Consider the following 7,531-nt stretch of genomic DNA (forward strand, 5'->3'; position numbering starts at 1 on the left):
CGCGAGCCTTAACTCTTCCTCTCCCGACCCGCCGCCCTCGGTCCCCCCCCCCCCCCGCTGCCACCAGCTCGGGCGGCGGGAGCCTGTGGGCAAGCTGGATCTGGGCTACGGGTCCCCTCCCCAGGGCCACCGAGGTAGGCAGGATGGCACCCAAGCAGAGCGCCACTGACCTGCTCGCCAGAGAGCGGGCTTCAGCTGGGCGGGGTGAGGGGGGTGGGCGAGTGTGATTGGGGAGAGGGGAGTAGAGATCCCCCAGCGAGGGCCAGGCTAAGGACAGTACGGGGGTGGGGAGAGAGCAGAGAGAAGGGCCCAGGAAGGGACCAAAAAACGAAGGTCACTGGCCAACCCAGCGGGTAGGAAGCACCCTCCCCTGCCGCAGAAGGTCGCCACAGTGTTGCCAGGCAGTTGGACTGAGTCTCCTCATCCCTGAAGATCTGGTCTCAGCCCCATGAGAAACCACCATCTGGGGAATACCTTTAATGCACCCCCCCATGTGTGCCTGACAGGAGGGGGTCTGTGACCCAGGAGCCCCTCCCAGTTGGGGTGGGCTGCAGCCTGGGGAGCCTGGGCATTCCAGGTGGCTCACAGGCCCCCTCCCACACACACAGGACTGCACTCCCCAGCCCAAGGAGCAGCACTAGCTGGCTCCTCTGCAAAGCGGGTGAGGTGAACCCAGATGCTGTACCACTCCCATCCCAACTTCCCACCAGCCCATCCCTCAAACCACAGGGTGAGTGCTGTGGGCAAGAGTCTGGCTCCTGGCTCCTGCCTGGGTGTGGTGCTGAAAGGGTTACACAGCGAAGGCTCTCCCTCTCCTGGCTCCCAGAAAGCCTGAGCCTGCGGTTTGCCTGCCTAGTTCTGCCTGAGGTGTCCCCTTACAGCCATCCCTACTAGAATCCCAGTCAAAGATCATCCCAGCCAGTCCTCTGCCTCCTCAGCAGAGGTCCCAAGGCATCTCTGGACAGGATCCTTTTTAGGAGAGCCTGCAGGAGGCTTGGACTCTGGGTCAAGGCCAGGGACTCTGGGGCTCCAGGACTGCCTGCAGGGCCTGGCCAGAACTTGAGGCCAAACTTGGGGGAGAGGAGCACAGAAAAAGGGAAGATGGAGATGATGTCCACCCTGAAGGTTAATCTCCCATCCTCTTGGGACCTCAAGTTTGTCTCATCAGGGGCCAGCTCAGGGTAGGTTAAAACTAAGAGTTATTTAAAAGATAGTGAGTGCCTAGCCCACTTCATGTAGGTTCACTCTCTGTGAAGGGGAAGCTGAGCTAGCACCAGCAGAGCCAGCACCAAAGCTTGGGTCTCACTTCTCCAACCATCTGCTCATTCAGCTTCCAGAATGGCACTCATATCCATTCCTCCCTAGCCACTGCCTCAGTTCACACTTCCTTCTCCTGCCCCCAGACTCTCTGGTCTCCTTATTTGATGTCTTGCCTTTGCAGTCTGACCTCTCCAAGATCATCAGAGCGAGCTTTTCAAAACCCAAACAAGATCTCCTCACTCACTATTACCCCAGGGGTTAAACCCAAACTCATAAGTATCTGAAGTCCCATTCCACAGGTTCCACCTCCTAATCTTCTAGTCCTTAAGCCTGTGCAGAAGCCACATATACCTGCAGACCACACACTCTGCCCATCTCAGCTCCATAACTTGCACACACTATACCAATCTCTCTGTCCAAGATGGCCTCGAGAGGCTTGGTATCAGGGGAATAACAAGTCAAAGATGCCATGGAATTCCAGGGGGCATAAACACTCTCTAGGAGCTAGGGTATGTGGACATAATGCTGAGAGAGGGGGGACTCGAGGGAAGTCTGGAAGGATGGGTAGAATTTTGATGAGGGACAGACGAGGGGCCTAGATGACCCCTCTGTTCATTTATTTGGCAAATATGCAGTTACGTCTCCTGTGTTTAGGGCATAGTACTAGGTGCTGGGGACATGGATGTGAGCAAGACAGACCCCAAAGATTACAGTCTTGGGGAAGATGAACAAAGAGCTAATTACACAAATAATGTATTAACTAAAACCTGGGTTCAATAATAAGAAGACATGCTCATTCAACAAACATTTATGTATGTCTACATACAGGTTGACAGAGGAAACAAACCGTAGTGAGGAAAGGCTTTCCCCAGGAAACATTTAAACTGGGATTTGAAGAATGAGTAGGAGTTGGCCAGACTTAAGGGGCGCTGGGGAGAGTATTCCTGGCAGAGGCAACAGTGCATGCAGTGGCCCCAAGGCAGGAAGGAGCTTTTGTATCTTTGCAAAATCAGAAGAAAGTCATTTTGCTAAGGTGTGTGTGTGTGTGTGTGTGTGCGCGCGCGCACATGTGCATCTGTATGTCAGGCATGTGTGTGTGCACGTGGAGCGTGGGGGTGTGTAGGAGGGTGGAACACATTCTGTAAAATGAGCCTGGAGAGGAGGCAAGCAGCGATCAAATTGAGCAGGACATTGTGGGCCCAGTGCAGACACTGAGCTTTATCTTACCAGCAATGGCCTGCCACTCAAGGCTTTTAAGCATTGTAGTGAAGGAGATGGAGATGACAGTGATTAGACCCCCTGCTACTGAAATGATTTTTATATGTCCCTATAAGCTCACTTCACCTTGTATTGTTATTAGTCTCCACCTCTCTCCCCTCTGGCTAATTTCCTGTTAGGGCTGTGACCACAGCACTTGGCATGTGGTAAGTGGTAGGTACCACCCTGTAGGACAGAAAGTGTCTGCCTCCAACTAGTATAGAGTGGCCAAGGGTAGCAACATGGCTCCAAGTGGGGGCCTGCAGGCCAGCTGAAGATATCCTCTCCTGCACACAGCTATCCTGGAAGTCCATGGCAGCTCAGGGCTTGGTACCTGGTGAAAGACACATGTCGAAGATGCCACAGAAATTCCAACTGGTCTCAAGCAGTCTCTAGGAGATGAGATGCAGACACAGTGAGGGAGATGGGAGGTGGGATTCAAAGGAGGTCTGGAAGGGCAGGTAAGATTTCCATGGTGGACAAGTGAGGGGTATCAGCTGATGAGGTATGACAAAGATCTAAGGGAAGAATTCCCTGGGCACCTGCTCAGGTGACCATGAGCAGGCCAGGTTTATGTTAGGAAATTATGGGAGCTACTAAGAATTAGTACAGAAAACATTTTCTGAGCAGCCACAGTGCTAAGCACCCTATACATGTGACCTCTTGCAGTTCTCACAGAAGTCCCACGAGCTAGTCATTATCCCTGCTCTACAGAAGAGGGAGTGGAGGTTAGGAGGAACGAGACCTCTCAGTCAAGTCACCAACCTGGGAAGCTGCAAAGCCAGGACTCAAGTAGAGCCATCTTCAACGAGGGTCATGCTCGTCACCACAAGGCCTTAGTAAATATATTGGGAATTCACTGATGCTTTTTTGAAGAAGGGCATGGTGTGCTGTAAGAAAAATTAATGGAGTGGCAGATGACTACAGCGGGCAGGATGGATAAAAGGGAGAAGAAAGTGGAGGCAAGAGAACCAGTGAAGCAGCGTGACTCTCAGACATTTATTTAGAGCCTACTATATGCCAGGCCCTGAACACTTTGTGCCTGTGCCAGGGGGAAAGGCAGTGAAAGGAGTAATAGGAAGAGGAGCTAGCCTAGGGTTCATTTGCCTAATTTCTAACCACATAGAGAAAGCAGTCTGCTATCATTCCCATTTTACAGATGAGAAAATTTGAGCACAGAGGGAAAGTCATTGTGATTTGTCTAAATCCATAGCTGGATGCAGCTCTGGGTTAGGAACCATGCATTTAAGTACCTACAGCTTGTGCCCTTCTGCCCAGCCCTACAGTGTTGCTCAAGAGAGCTCCAGAGGCTGAGGGAGGAGGATTGTGAATTCAAAGCCAGCCTCAGCAACTCAGTGAAGTTCTAAGAAATTCAAAGAGAGCCTGTCTCTAAATAAAATACAAAAAAAAAAGGGGGGGGGAGTTGGGGATGTGGCTCAGTGATTGAGTGCCCTGAGTTCAATACCCAGAATATTAAAAAAAAAAAAAAGACTGGAGAAGAGAGAGGGTAGAGAAAGGACCCTGTGTAGCCAGCTACTGGACTCAGGACGGGTATATTCCTCCCAGCTCTAGGGCTGATGTTCAGTACTTAGGTCACAGGCAGGTGGAGAGATACCCATGGCACCAGGGACTGCACACAAAACTCCCAGTACCCTGCCTTCTCTGTTAACCAGAGTAAAGCTTCTTAGGAGGAAGAAGGACAGCTGGTCCATTGGGGCACCAACAGCCTGGCCCAGGACTCCTCTAGGGAGTTTGTAAATGACCTTGTGGACCAGGCCTGTTGCCATGGAGTTCTTTTCCCTCACCACAGTTGTGCGAAGCCCTGCACCACTCCTGTGGGGTGAGTGGGCCTGGGGACGGCAGAAAGACCACCTCACCCCAAAGGAAGCCTCCACCCGCTGTTTCACAATGAGACACTAATAGTAACACAACAAGTTAATTCAATTCCATCAAGGAGCAGAACACAATGCTTAACTGACTTACAAACTTTTTTTTTTTTTTCCTTTTTAACATTTTCCCTTCCACTTTGAGGCCGTGCCATGGGCAAACTTTGAAGTTTAGGAAAGTTTAGACTTGTTTGAGTCATGTGCAAAAATGCCTCTGAGTAAAAAGGGGAAGGAAAAAACCACATTACCCCTTCCGCCACTGGAGACTTTGGTGCCCCAAAAGCCTTAAATTCTCCTGCAAAGGAGTCTCTGGGATCCACTCTCCTTGGGCTTGCTATTCCATGGGAATTCTCAGGGCACAGTCTCAATGTCCTCAAGGCTCTCCCCCATCCCCCATGCCAGGAGAGGACACACCTGAGCTGCTGTATATTGCTCTGTGAACTAAAAGTCCTTAGAGAAAATGAGGCGACCCTTACTCTCAGCCACCCCTATTTTAGGGCCTCTAAGTCATGAGGCTTCACTCCCCTACTCCCTACCCAATGAGGCCACCAGAGGAGGAGACAGTAAAATGCCACTCCCTGCAGGCCACAGAAATTCCCACTCACGCAGGAGGTGGAAAGCCCTGGGAAACCCACTCCCCTGTGACTCCACGCAGCAGAGCAGAGGGACAGACCTGTCACCAAGTCTGCAACCTGGCGTAGCTTCAGCGCCCCCTGTAACCCGCAACAGGTTTTTCTCTTTCACCCGGGTTCACTCTTGGCCCCACCTCCCTGAGACTGAGGACCTGGAGCCACTAAGAAGTGGGCAGTGTGGTCTCCGTGAAAGGGGCTGGGTGGATGCCTGGAGCCCTGGGCCTGGGCTTAGTTGTGCCCCTGAGATTAGGTTCCTTTTCTACAACAGGGACCCAGGCCATATAACAGAGAGCTGTCCTCCAGATTCCTCCGCCCACAGTGGAGTGGCTCTGGGAATCTGGGTGGCTGAAAGAGCAGGGGGCTCAAAAATAACACTGTAGAAAAGCTCTTGCCGCTGGGTGAGCGCTTCTGGAGCCTCCCACTGGCCTGCAGACCCCGGCTAGTCCCTCCGAATGGTGCCCGTTACCAACACACACTTAGGCACCGCGCGGCGCCTTAAGTTCGCTGTGCCCTGCAGCACAGAGACTGACCTCAGTCCATGGAGGCTCCAAATTCAGGCCTCCATAGACATCTGACCACACTGTTTCCCCTTTCAAAAAAGATGGGCCCACCGGCCTTTCTCATAGGGATTTTACTGAGTGGCTGAGGAAATTCGTCTCCGATATTCCAGAAATGAGAATGCTTAAAAATGCCCCCATCTGGGGTGGCTCCCTATGCTCAGAAGCCCACGCCAATAGTGCTGAGGTGCTGAGCCACACCTCCCTGCCACGCCCTTTTGACTCCACCCCTTTCCTTTTGCTACCGGCATCAGGTCAGCAGTTCCAGCTCCTGAGCTTGGCCTCTGGTTGTAGGGATGGCCGTGGGTGGGCACTTCTGTCCCCTATCCCCACCATTTAGAAGGTTCCTCTTTGCTCAGCCCATCCAATTCGAAACCCAGAAGAGATTTCATGCTCCCTGCCCAGGAGTTTAATCTCTTTTCTTCATTTTAGATCCTCTTTGGAGCCAGAAGGAGGTAAAAAGGAAGGGGCAGGCCCATCCCAGGAGGAGCCTCGGGAGCAACTGGGAGGGACCAGGAGAGAGAGGAAAGCATTGGCCAAAGAGAGAGTGGGGAGCCTCCCCTGGCTTCAGGGGCCGGCAGAAGAAAGCCAGGCAGCAATGGGAGCGCAGACGAGGGGAGAGGTGAGGCGACAGGCAGGCCTGGGCAGAGCTGGGAGCAGGACGGCAGGGAGAGGAAGTGAGAAGCTGGAGCAGCCCCAACAATGGGGGGCGGGGGTGAGCAAGAGGACAAAGGAAGGAAGCAGAGCAGAGACCCAGGAGGCAGGCAGGGCTCTACTTTCAGTGTCCCCTGGGCTTGCTGTGTGCCTTTGGGCAAATTACTTTCCCTCTCTGACCTGCCTTCTCATCTGGAAAAGTGAGGTTGGACTACATAAACTTGAGAAATCTTCCCATCTGAGGAACCCGAGTTCTGAACTTGCCAGCTAGTGGGAGAGAGTTGGGAGTAGAGGAATGAACAGCCCCCACCCCCCCACAGATGAGGAAGAGATGTTGTGGACCCATGGGCCCTTCTCCTGTCCCCATAGTGCTCCTCAGCCCACCGGTTCCTGGGCTTCTTGGCTTGGCAGCAGTCCTTGGTTGCCTTGGGTGAGGCCTGGGTCAGGCCTGGGGAGGTAGTGAGGGGCTGGTGGGAAGCCTGAGGTGTGGTAAGTGCCCTGGAATCCTGCTGTGGTGCAGCCGAGGGGGAATTTGCCCCATCTGCAGGAGACACCTGGGAGATCCCAAAACTTTATCTGGTGACTGCAGTGACAGTTCTCACTGAGGTGAGGGGTGGGAGCCTAGCTGTCTTCACCAGGGTCCGGGCTGGGGGTTGGTGATTCAACTCTTCTGCCATCTTCCGTCTTCAAGCTAACTGCATAATTACACAGAAATAACACTAACTGGCACTCACACACCAAGTCCTGTGTAAGTACATAATTTATTTATGTAACGACATAATGACAAGTTTGCTGGCCTGGGGGCTAGAGGGACCTGCCACAAGGGCTTAGCTACTGTCTACATCACCCTGGGGACATAGTGACTGTGTGGATCAGCAACCCTGTGGGAGCCATGGTTCCCAGAAACAGTTGTCCTGCAGGTCCCATCCTGGTCTAGCAGAGGTAATTCATTGTTTTGTTGTTGTTTGTTTTTATGGTACTGGGGATTGAAACCAGGGCCTTATGCATGCTAGGCAAGTGCTGAGCTGTGTCCATCACTGAGCTATAGCCCAGCCATCTTAGATGGAATTTGCTTATATCTCCCCATCTGCTCTGGGAGGTCAGGCTGGAGGAACCTGACCCATCCCCACCACCTTGAGGATTGAGGAGAATCCTCTGGAAGGGTACAGTCCCTCTCCAAGCAAAGGGAGACAATTCAAGCCAGGCTGGCAAATTTGGAAAGACTCCTGGTCACCGCCCAAGGAAACAAGAGGCCTTGCCCAATATAGGCATTTATGAGCCTGGA

This window comes from Marmota marmota, unplaced genomic scaffold (assembly GCF_001458135.2).
Source record: "Marmota marmota marmota unplaced genomic scaffold, marMar, whole genome shotgun sequence".
Lineage (NCBI taxonomy): Eukaryota > Metazoa > Chordata > Mammalia > Rodentia > Sciuridae > Marmota > Marmota marmota.